The following is a 13,021-nucleotide window of genomic DNA, read 5'->3' as shown; positions in this document are numbered from 1 at the left end:
GAATAGGATAATGGGATAGTTTGACAATCTTTTGAAAAGTGCTTTTGAGAAGTGCTTTTGAAAAATTTAGTTTAAAATTTGAGTGTTCAGCATTGCTGTCAAAAAGTACTTTTGAGAAATAAAATGTCCATTTGAGACATGTTATTATCAAGTAACAAATATATATTTAAATAATATTTAAATTAGTTAATATTATTATATTTTAGTAAGAATATAAAAAATATATTATAATTTCTTGTTAATATTTTAATATATAAAATATAAATTTTAAATATTTTAAGAAATAAATATTAATTATTTATAAAATTTAATTAGAGTATATAAACTATATTTTAAATATTTAAATATAACTATTAAATATTTGTAATTAGTATTTTAAAAATATTTTTTATTTTTAATTAATGATTTTAACACATTTGTAATTAAGTACCAAGAAAAAAAAGACAAGTACTCTATTATTGAATGGATGAAAAAGTAATTAAGCACTAAAAGTACTTTTGGGAGAGGAAAAGCTAAAATTTTAATTTCTCCGTTTGAAGTGCTTTTGAAAAGCACTTCGAAAAGCTAAAATTTCATTAAAAGCAACTTGTTTCTCAAGACTTTTCTTCCAAAAGTGCTTTTGGAGCCAGAAGTACTTTTGAAAAGCAATGCAGAACTGGCCCTATGACTCTGCTCAACAAAAGGCTAAAATGACTTTTATAAAGTTGGTGAACTAAATAAATTATTATGTAAAAAAAATCAATATTTGAATTAGGAGTGACTGTTCGATTGAATCGAGTTAAAAAGTTCGAGCTGACGAGCCTCATTTTATCATCCTAACTTGATTTGAATTTTTTAATTGAATCGAGTAAAATGAAATTTGAGTCAAGTTGAATCGAATAAAATTGTTCGAGTTAAATTAAAAAAATTAAACATGTCAAATTAAAATTTTATTACAATATATAAATTCCATGTTACAACATATAAATTTGAAACCATATATTTTTGAAAACTCATTCAAAGCAAAATAAGAGGGAAAGGAAAGATACTTTAGTATGATAAACTTGAATCATTAATTTACTTATTAAGGTCTCAAAATTATTATTTTAATTTTTTATATTCTTTAGATTTTTTTAATTTTTTAATTTTTGGAATTTTTATAAATATTTTGAATTTTAAAATTTGTTTTGAATTATTTTGTAATTATTGTTGGGAGAGACCAATTTGCTCATTTTCAAAATTGAAAAGGATCAAAGGTGTATTACACCAATATGCTATTTGAGTTATTCGAATTGTAAAATTTAACTCGATCGAACTTGAAACTCTAATTACTTATTCGAGTTTATTAAAAAAAACTAAATAACTCAATTCAATTAACTTGGAATTCAATTTTTTTTAGGCTCCGTTTGTTTGCTAGTAAAATGTTTTCCAGAAAATGATTTCTGGAAAATGATTTACTTTTCTGGAAATAATTTACTTTTCTAGTGTTTGGATAAAACTGTGTAAAATATTTTCTGCTATTTGGCGGAATTCCTGAAAATATTTTCCGGAAAAGCTGTTTTTATATATATTAATAAATATATATATTAATAAATTTATATTTTAAATTATTTTTACATATATTGCAATGATTTATTTATAAATAAATTAGCTTAAATTTTTATAATTTCTAGACATGTTCTCTTTCATCTTTCATTGGTTCATTTACCTGCTCCACTCTTTAGTTCGAACTTCTTCCTCTCAAGTCTTTGCTTGTTTCAATTAAACTCAAATTTGACTTGTTTCTTTAAGTTGGACTTTTGTGAATATGGAGATCCTTAAAAAAAAATAGTTGATCAAAGATAAGATTGACACAACCAATAGATAGGATTGAAGATCAAAGCTGAAAGGGATCTTATTTAGGTCAACTCCTTACGGTAAATTTAAAACCATTTGTTTTTTAAACTCCAGAAATGATAAAAACATCACTCTTACAAAGACTTATAATTATAACACAAAGGAATTTTATAAGATCTTTGAACATTTGATAAATCCTAACTTTTGATCATCAAAGATCAGTTTTGTTTAAATTAAACAAGTATTTGTACACTTAATTCTCCCTATGAAACATTTTTAAAACACTAGGGAAGAAAATTAGTATTTAGTTGCAACCTAAGGCTTTGACTAGTATCCCCATGGATTGTTGCTTGCCCACTTCCACTGATCTCTGCACATCTCTGCTATACCATATTTTGCTCTGCAATATATCAAACTCTTAAGATTAAAAGGACCTATCTTGTACTGTAATTGGAAATTCTTTTTGAAAGATTATCCATGTTAACTGAATAATCTATTAGGAAAAAGATATGATTGTAAACATACTTCCAACCAAGTTCTTTTTGAGCTTTTTCAGTGGAAGGATAAACAGCTGTAGCATCTCCTGGCCTTCTGGGGCATAGTTTAATGGGGATTTTCTGCAATATTTTTAGCAGCAACAATTTTATATTAGCATAAGTGAGAGCGAGGCTGAGAGAGAATGTTGAATAGGAATTGACAAATAGATGTTGAATGGGAATTGACAAATAGCATTAACCTTTCCAGAAGCTTTCTCAAAAGCAGCAACCATTTCAAGCACAGATGTACCACTGCCGGTTCCGAGGTTATAGGCAATGCAGCCTAGAACAAGAAGGAAATTGACAAAAGGACCTAAAGGGAGAGAGAATCAAGTATAACAACCTGCTGAGATTAAAGTTAGCTCAAATTCCCTTTTGTAACCACACAAATCATATATTGGCCAAGTCTTAATTTCTTATTGGCCATTACTTTCAGCTGTTAGCTAAGGAGTTATTATCAAATACTGTACATGAACACACTCATATTCCCTTCTTTTCTTCTATTATTTTCTAGCCTCTCTTCTCAATTTTTGATTAAATAACACAACCCAAGCTCCCTGATTTCTGATCTTTCTAAAACGTACAATAAACTAACATGGAAACAACATTCACTAACAAAGGAGCTTCCAGGAAATAATAGAAAAAAGATGAATAAACAATTAAACCCAAAACAAAATCTCTAATCAGAGTTCAATCCTAATAAAGTAAATAAAGGCGAAGAAGAAATAATAGAAAAAAAAGATGAATCAACAATTAAACCCAAAATAAAATCTCTAATCAGAGCTCAATCCTAACAAAAGTAAATAAAGGCTAAGAAAATGATTGTTTTTATTTTTTTGCTGTAGAATTAAACCAATCTTGTTTATTTAGCAATAATTTCTTCAAGGGTTAACTACGATAAAGAAAACAAATGAAAGAAAAATTAAAGAAAAAATTCACCTTAAATACTAATAGTTGAGTCTAAGTTAGTGTGAGTCCAAGCTAAGATCAAGCAATCATTTAAACCCAACACTCAATATCCACATCATAACAAAAAACTATAGCTCATACTGATCGGTTAAGACAAAGTTGAAACGAGGGGTTTCGATTTCTTTTTTAAAATAAATTCAACCATATAACTGATCACATCCCTCGGAGCCTGTCCAATTTTTTCTTCAACTTTTGACATCAACTTTCACAATCACAATTTCTCTTGAGGTGAGTGCATCAAGAATCTTCATGCATCCATAAGCAACAACTAAGGAAAACACTCAAAAATTCAATAAATAGGTAGAGATATTTGGATTTTGGAGAAAATGGAATACAATCATCAAAGTAAAACAACAGGATCAATTCCATTAGTTTTCTAGTAAACTACAGTACTGCATGTTGTCTCAAATAAATGTGAGTTTACCTTGCTTCCTGACTCTTTAACAAAAGCTCCAGTACCCTTGGGCTTATCCTCTCTGTATAAAGTGTAAAAGCAGCATAAATATAGTTAAAAAAAAGTTAAAACAACTCCAGATGAGGATGTGAATTATAAAAAATATGTCAAACAACTCCAGATGTATTTTACATTAAAGTTTAAACAATTCCAATCACTACAAGGATGACAAGTATTTATCACTAAAGAGACAAAAAGAAGAAATGTTTTGCTACATATACCCAAAAAAATATGACATTATGTAACACCCCAAACCCGGCCTAGACGTTACGGCTGAATTTGACGTGTCACATTGAAGTGTTTTTCGAAAACCCTATTTTCATTGAAAACCTTTCCTGATGTAAAACTCATTGGAGCGTTATTGTAAAACTCATGTTTTAATTAAAAATCTTTGAAAAGAATATTTTCGTTATAGATTAAAGTGAATGGAAGCTGTGCACCAGGTAGGAAGCCAGAAAAGAGGAGGTGAGTCTATTGGACTGCTTAAGTACCAAGCTCTTCATGGATCCAATCCTAGACATGCACATATCCATTGCCACACTTAAAGCATATTACTTGTCCACGAACAACAAATTAAGTTTTAAGTCCATTTAAAATATTTATTTCCTTTGAAAACATTTACGTTGCGGAAGCTTTGCTCGGAAATCGTGATATTTTGAAAATAAGTAATTTTATAAAATGCGCCCTAGAGCTAACCAATTTAATAACCCAAAATATTAAAAATAATAAAAAGAGCGGCCTTATTACAACTTAAACCAGAATAAATATGATCAAAATAATAAATGCGAAACTTATTTTAAAGAAAACAGAAACTTAATCTTCGTGGCCACTCTGAATCCCGCCCAGCTCCAAGTCCACCAATTAGGGCTCACCTGCAAGGATGGAAGAGAAAGGGGTGAGTTTGGAAAACTCGTGTGTAAAGTATCCCAACCGAGCCCAAATCGATTCGAGTTTTCTTGGGCCTAAGCCCTATTCAAATCGATGTTAATCGGGCCTTAGCCCATATCAATATTAATCTGGGCCATAGCCCCTTACAGTAACAGAGTATACTGGGCCTAGCCCATATCAGTATCAATCTGGACCGTAACCCTATACAAGTCGAGATATATTGGGCCTTGCCCATGTCAGCACAGTTGGGCCCATTTCAATACAGTCTCATATGATTAATGCATGATAACACCATCCAACCCTGCACCTCCCTCCGTCCATCCCTACACTTCCTGTGGGGAATAAATCACCCACGCCATCCCTACACTTACAGTGTTAGCACCGGTTGCGGCACTAACTATAATCCCAGCAAAGCTGCTTATATTGGAATATGTGGCACAGCCACCAGAACGGGTTCTTCCTCCATAACAAAACCCAACCCCATGCAACAGATATACATGTCATGGCATATAACAAATAGAATCAGAATATCATGCATTTCAGTCAAAATTAACCCTAGGGGTATAACGGTCATTTTCATACTTAAGGGTATTCTAGTAATTTAAATATTTTAGGGTTTACATACATATTCTAACCATTAACACATTAACAGAAGCACTTACCGAGCGTTTTTATCGAATTGGGCCCATTGGCCTGCTAACTCGTTTTCGGCCCATTAAGCCCAAATATTCCGAAGTGCACGAAATTGCACACTCTACAATCATACTGCTTGCGATTACCAATATTAACAACCAAACCACCTCGCAAGTGCTCGCACGCTCGCAAGTTCACAAATGCCAGCTTTTCGGCTTTTCGGCTTTTGCCGATCTAGTCTATGAGTGGGTGTCGTTTACACACCTGTTTTATGACGATTCATTGACGAGATCCACGCACGAACTGCCTACAATTATATTACTACCACGTTAATCTAACTATCGAAACGAACTACATATTAATCCCTTACCTTATTCGGCCAATAACACCTTAGGTACTAGCAATCTTACCTTTGCCGAAGTTAGCGACTAGATTTAGATCCACTTGTTCCACTTGTCCAAGCCCTTGATCAACAGCCTCTAGATCACACTATTATCAAAATAAAGTAATTATCACAACCCTTAGGGCTATAAACCCAAATCGACAGCCTCCCTAACCTTTAGGGATTTCGGTTTTTTTCTAAAGTACGAAAGATAGACTAAGTTGGAAAGACTTACCATCGATTCTTTCAGTCAACGTTCCCCCCTTAGTTCTTACTTGATTCTGATGCAGCTCTAAGCCCTCAAACGATAACAAAAGTCGAGCCTTCAGTGATCTCAGTATTCGGCTATGTCCCTAGGATAGTGTGGGATTTTCGGCTTTTTTTGCAATAGTGTAGAAAAAGATAAAATATGAGGGTTTTACTGTGGTACTGTCGACAGAAACTTGGGGTTTAGAGGATGAGAGAATCGGCCAAAGATGATGAGAAAAATAAGAGAATTGGCTAAGGAAATCGATACAAGAGGAATCAAGTTTTCGGGATTTCGGGATTTGAAGCAATCGGCTATAGTCTTAAAAATAATGGAAGGAAGAAGGAGTTTGAACCAAGAAAAAATTAACAACAAAGGATCTAGTTTCAGCTTCTAAAACTCATTCTGAGGTATGTTTATTTTGGTTTTCAAAAAGAAAATCGAAGAAGAAAGGGTTACAAAAATAGAAAAGGTTATCAAAAGAGAAGAGATTAAGATTCGGCTAATTGGGAAAGAAAATCAAAGGAATAAATAAATTAAGAATAAGGGAGAAGATTTTGTGAAAAGTGAATGAGCAAAATAAAAATCAATTGAAAATAAAAAGAAACAGCTTCGGCTAATTGGCTAAGAATAATCCCAATTTAAATCTCGTGCCTATCTCCTTCTTTATAGCCAACAACATAGTTTGAATTTAATTCAAACTCTCCTTGCGCAAACAACAGCAGGAGTCCTCCGCTTGGCTGACTCACCTTGCATCTTGCTGTTGGGGGGAAGTTTCAATCCCCGTCCTGAGTTCTTTTAAAAATAAAACAGAACATACATGCGCCTGGACTCGAACCCGTGCCAACCTGGAACTCCTAACGCACTGCTGCCGCTGCGCCACAAGCCTTTTAGTAGCATAACTCGGTTGCAACTATACTTAAGTTTTACCTTAGCTCAACCTGGCTTCTAAAATAAAAAGCAACTTATCGCAAGACCGTGCCTTGAACCCGTGCACTCCTACAACCTCCTAGCGCCTTCTTCTTTGGACCAAGCTTCCTTTTGCCTAATTTAGCCTATTTTTTTATTAAAGCCTTATTGCCCAGTTCCCCTAAGAAGAAAAAAACTAATTTCTTTGCTAAAGTCTTGGGTCGAACCAAGATTTTTCCCACACTTTAAATACTTCTAAATTTATTTAAAACTAAATTTAAACACCACATTAATAATAATAATAATAATAATAATAATAATAATAATAATAATAATAACCATAGCAATGAAAATTTCAAATACAATAATATATATATATTTTCCTAATAATAATAATAATTATAATTTCCATAAAATAGATACAGTAAAATTTTCTAATAATAATTTAATTGAAACACTAAATTAACAACAATAATTTTATAAATATATTTGTATCTAATAATTATAATGATAATAATTTTCATAAAAATTAAAATATTAGTAATAACATAAATATTTTATCAATATATATTTTTTAAACACTAGTAATATTTAAAACTTCTCAATATTTAGGATTTCTTCTATCCAAATCCCAGACTCAAAACCCAACTCTTCTAGGCCCAATTGTTGGGGCGTTACACATTATGATAGAACCAACTGAAAGCTTACTTTTTTGCATGATGATTTGGTTGACGTTGACTGCATGAATCATTTATGGAAGCAGATTTTTTCTCAAGCTGTTGATTAAGCTGCACCTCCAGATCTTCAACCTTCTTTTTCAGATTAATTATATCTGCCTCTACTAGAGCTATGTCATTAAGATCTGCCTTTGTCTTCATAATAGTCGCAAGTTAAAATTTGATGCAAGTTAAAGATTAGGTGGATTACTTAAATCAGAGTCAGGCCATCGTATACCTTTTCGTCAATCTTAGCTGGAAGAACTGTGGGTTGTTCTTGAGATGAGTTAAGAACGGATTCCAAAGTTGCCCTATTATCTCTCTCCCTTTGCAACTCTTCCTTTAATATTGCTACCTATTAAGTACAATCAAGAGCAACAATCAAGGTTCACGACGGTTAATTTATAAAGCAAATACAAATATTAAACTCCATATATTGCAAAAAAAAAAAAGAGCTTCACATTACAAACGTGCTTCTTTTTCAAGACATAGTTGACACCTTTGCAATGTCTTCTTTTGTTTTTCCACACTGGCTTAGTTTGGTATTACCTTCAATCTGTATTAGAAAGATGACTTTGCTATGAAAATCTTCCATACAAGTCAAGATAATAATAATAATAATTTTTCGAAAGGTGGATAGGTAGCAGAACCTCTTCTCTGAGTCTGTTTTGCAAGTCAGATTTTTCATCCTCAACTGTCTCAATTTTGAACCTAAAATAAGGCCAAATTGATAAATACAAAAAAGAAAATAGAGCTGTTATCAATATGAAAGGTCTGAATCTAATATTTTTGTTATTTCACTTTTAGCCATGTAAATTATGTTATGTGAAGGATAGATTCCATCATCCTAAACTTGAAAGAATACTTTAAAATATGCTTGCAAATTTTAGTTGGTATTGTGTCTTTGTAAGGTATATGAAAAATAACCAGGAAAACAAGTCGTTGCAGGCTAATTTATACAGGGCTTTTACATACAGATCATGGGAACATTGCTTACTCTTCTCCAAATGGGTAATTAATGGATTCTATAGAAAGGTTCTTCCTTGCTTGAAGAAGCAAACCCAATAAATTAATAATTAGAAAATCTGTATTACATGAAACAAAATGAAAAATCCCAGAGATACAATATAACCTTCAAAGCCCCATCAATCGAACAATAATAACAAAATTTCACCTATAATCGAAAAATATGGGGATATTTGGGAAATTACCTAAAAAAGAGCTTTCCCTGAGAAAGATGAAATAGCAGTGTGTATTGCCTGAGAAGAGCATATATACACGACGAACTAAGGAAAAAGGGAAAAAATATAAGAAGTTCAAGAATGGAAGAATCAGAGAAATTTTACCTGGATGAAGGAGATGGAAAATGTCTTACTGAAAAGAAACCGGTAAGACATTTTCCCCAAATTGCAAGTCATTTTACCCGTGTCTTGGAATCCATTTTCCAAGTGTAAAATATTTTCAAGCTGCCAAACACCGTAAAACCAGGAAAATATTTTCCAAAAATTTTTTTCCTAGCTTCCAAACGGAGCCTTAGTTGAATCAAGTTTTGCTCACACTACTTTGGCTTACGAAAATTGTAATTTCATTCAAGTAGGTTTGAGAAAATTTGATTCGACTTGAAAAAAAGAATTCTATTTCGAATTTGAGTTAATCAAATTGGGGTTTTTGGTTTTTCAAATCAACTTGAATAAGTGATTTAGTTTCTCAAGATTGACACAAGTTGAATATTACAACTCAAATAACTCAAATTGTTGGGGATCGACCCGTATAAACAATAAGAAAGAAGGAATAGAGAAAATTGGACACACAAATTTACTTGGAAAAACTCCTCCAATCAAGAGGATAAAAAACCATAGGAAAATGAGACTTCACTAATGAGCAAACAAACGAAAAGTACAAGATGGAGAAATTCAAAACAAACCTAACCCCGAATACAAAGTTCTCTTTGGGTAAAACACAAAATTCCCTTAAAGCTTTCTAAAACTCTCTCTTGATTTTCTCTCTAATGTTGTATTATTATCCCTCGAATTTAAGGTTGTTATGGCCCTTTAAATAAGCTAAGATTAAAGTTCTAATATGATTTAAATATCTTTGAAATAATCAGAGTTTAACTAGAAAAAGTAACCTTGCTAAGAGTCTAATACGTAGCTGCTTTAAGTTTGGAATTTGTCACATTGTCGTGGCGTCCTAGGCTCCTTGTCATGATGTCATTTCTGCTTTGCCTCTGTTTCGAACGTTGTCGCGTCGTTGTGATGTCGTGTGATTCCTCGTCGCAATGTCGCCTCTGCTTTGACCAAAAATGCGAGACACACTCCACACAAATAACTCAAATAACTGAAATTAAAAATTGGTGTAAATACCTCTCGGTCCCTATCAATTTCAAAATTGAGCAAATTGGTCACTTAAGAACAAAATTACAAAAAAACTTCAAAATAATCCTCAAAATTTCAAGCTATTTATTAAAAAATTCAAAATTCTATAAAAATCTATAACGCCCAAACCTGACCTAGACGTTATGGTCGAATCTTGAGGAATTACTTTAACTTGCTTGAAAACTCGAAAATTTACTTTGAAATCATGTGGTTAAAACAATGTTCACATTGATAAATCGTTTTCCAGTTTTAGGGAAAATTCTTGTCAATACCTTTATTTTATTACAAGAAAAACATTAAATTGATTATAACGTTTTACAGCAGAATTTATTGAGCTATAAGGTTTTGAAAATTGTAGTTTAGTTTGCATCAAATCATTTTGCGGATCGAAATTTAATACTACTTAATTTGGAAAAGCATGCTAAAATGAAAGTAAAGTCTAAAACAATTTACAGTTCAAAAGTCTAAAAAGTCCAAATTAAACATAAAGTCTATTTAAACCATTTTATCGAAAGAATCCTATTCTGAGTTCCCGCATACCGTCTGCTCCTAGGTTTGCTGATTACCTGAGAGGATTAAACAAAAGGGTGAGTTGACGAGCCCAGTGTGAAACTTAACCCAACAAGTAAATCAAAAACATATGATTTAACTGATACATATGCAGTTGTAGTTCAAGTACAAAATCGAATGCATATTTAGATACAAAATCAGATGCATACTCATATAGATAATTAGATCCTACCCCTATCCGTTACACATCATCTCCATCCATCCCTACACACCAGTTAGGGTAATAAACATCCATCTAGCCCCACACACCTATAAGTTAACGTATGTCATTTTTCAAAACAGTGCAGATAGGCCGCCAGGAATAGATAAGTGTGGTAATGCCACAAGAATAGATATGTGGTCTTAACCACCAGATAAGGAAAATTATTAAACTGTCAACACTTCCTTTATTTTTTCAATATCCCATCCCAATGCTTATGCCATACTAATTAGATATTAGATACATACATGCTATACATGCTAAACACATCAGATTACAAAATCATGCTTTCAGAAGTCATGTAAACAGAGACAGAATATTAGGTTTTATAACTATATATCATACATAACACATATCGAAGCCTACAAAGTGGCTAATCTTAAACACACTTCAAATACAACCATAACTAAATTTTACAAAAATTGGGCCCACACGCTTGCGTGGCCTACACGGTCTAATTGGCCTAACTTGTGTGGCCCACATGGCCCAAATAACCCAGTCTGTGTGGTTCACATGGTCTATCACATGGCCTGGCACATGGATGTGTGACGTCGGCAATCCACTTTTCAACTTCGTGTCGTTTGCAATTTTTCAATTTTTTCATTACACACCTGGTCAGTTTTTGATGCAAATCTAATAGGAAGAATTCCAGTACCTAAAAACGACATTCACCTAACGAATTAGCAAATGAAATGAGAATCGGTTAAGAGAATATAACCCTTGTTTCCTAAAATTCTAGCCAAAATAATGAGGCATTCGACCCAAAACAACCACAAGAACCCTCAATTTGGCATTTAAATGCTTACCCTTGAACAAACAACAACCTTACGAACCCTTAGCTTGTTGGAAGGTTAATTGCCTAGCGATCTTCACTTAGGAAACCCACACGATTAACAAATGAGGTTCATAGCAAACTAAAACGACAATTGGGTGTAAGGGAAAATTTAAAACCCTAACATAAAAGAACAATAATACTTACACCAATAATTAATTAATTACAATCAACTCTAATGAACACCATCGCACTAAATGACAGCAACACAAAAGCAATAACGCTAGCAAAAGGCAAAAACTAGAAGAATAAGAGAAAAAGAACGATAAAAGGAGAAGGAAAAGTGATAGAGGAAAATGGAAGAAGCTTGGAACGTGAGAGAAAAGAGGGACTGAGGAAGTAAACGTCCGTTTTTGGGAGAAATTTGGCAAATTATTTTGGGATAATTTCAAAAAAAATTAAATGAAACTAACCACCTCCCCACTAAATTTGGTACACTAACTTAATTAGTTTTCCCTTAAAATTAAAATTCCACCCAACTACTACAACACGTGAGGCACACTCATGGATAAGCAAAAATTATTTTTTTTAAACACGTAAGGATTTAAACACTAGACTAGAGGGTAAGCTGATGTCTTACCATTACACCAGTAGGCTCATTCTATCATCAGTTGAGCAAAAATAATATAAAAATCCAATATCCAAAGTTGGGTTAGGCAAAAATTAACAAAATTTAAAAGAAAAAAGGTACGAACCCCAAACCTTTCACACACTACTCACAACACTTAACCACTAAACCAGATCAATTCATTTTGATAATTTTTTTAACAATTCAAAAACTAAAATTTTGGGGTGTTACAAAATCATAGTAAAATATTAAATTAAAAATTACATAAGTTTCTAAAAATTATATAAAAGTTAAATAATAATAATAAATCCAAATGAAAAATTTGAGCCTTAAACAATTAACTTACAAAGTAAAGTTTATGATACTAAATTTTTCTTCTTTTTTCTATTATTTTGTTTTAAAAGAGTTTTCAAATATATATGGGCTTAAATTTATATGCTCTAGCTTGGAATTAGTCATATTGTCAACAAGGATTTAATTTGTCATTTTAATTCTTAGAATTTAACTTTAAAAAAAATTCAACTTGACTCAACTTAAATTTTGTTAATGAATCAACAAAACATTAATCTTGTCAAGGAAATTCAAGCTAAGAACGAAATCATAATTATTTAAATAAATTACCTCAAAGTCTTTCTTGCCTTTTCATTGGCCAACCTGTAGCTTAACTTCTTGTGTTACTCCCACAGTTGAGACCTTTTTAGAATTAACAGTCTTGATCTTTTTAGTTGATTTGCTAATTGAGAAACTAAGTTTACCCATAACTTTCTTCGATATGAACAAATTAGATGCCCCTGTATCGACAAGAGCACTTCTCTTTCGACTGGCAATGTTGATGTCCATAAATATCAACCCTTTCTGCTTGCAATTCCTCTTCACTTTCGAAAAACTTAGTATCATTGATCCAAGCCTCAACTCCCCTTCCTTATCA

The 13,021-nt window shown here is 32.2% G+C and overlaps 2 long non-coding RNA genes across 2 annotated transcripts; both read right to left on the bottom strand.

Moving 5' to 3' along the window:
- Positions 1 to 1,965: 1,965 nt before the first annotated feature.
- LOC108475874 (uncharacterized) lies at positions 1,966 to 2,710 on the bottom strand. Its single transcript, XR_001870032.2, has 3 exons — positions 2,552 to 2,710; positions 2,341 to 2,432; positions 1,966 to 2,215 (listed from the first exon to the last, which is right to left on the bottom strand). It is a non-coding gene; the product is annotated as an uncharacterized LOC108475874 (long non-coding RNA).
- Positions 2,711 to 8,022: 5,312 nt separating this feature from the next.
- On the bottom strand, positions 8,023 to 8,983 carry LOC128290386 (uncharacterized). Its single transcript, XR_008280199.1, has 4 exons — positions 8,896 to 8,983; positions 8,761 to 8,808; positions 8,200 to 8,260; positions 8,023 to 8,105 (listed from the first exon to the last, which is right to left on the bottom strand). It is a non-coding gene; the product is annotated as an uncharacterized LOC128290386 (long non-coding RNA).
- Between the last annotated feature and the right edge of the window lie 4,038 nt (positions 8,984 to 13,021).

Source organism: Gossypium arboreum, chromosome 3 (genome assembly GCF_025698485.1).
Source record: "Gossypium arboreum isolate Shixiya-1 chromosome 3, ASM2569848v2, whole genome shotgun sequence".
Lineage (NCBI taxonomy): Eukaryota > Viridiplantae > Streptophyta > Magnoliopsida > Malvales > Malvaceae > Gossypium > Gossypium arboreum.
This window is presented reverse-complemented; position numbering and strand designations above follow the sequence as displayed.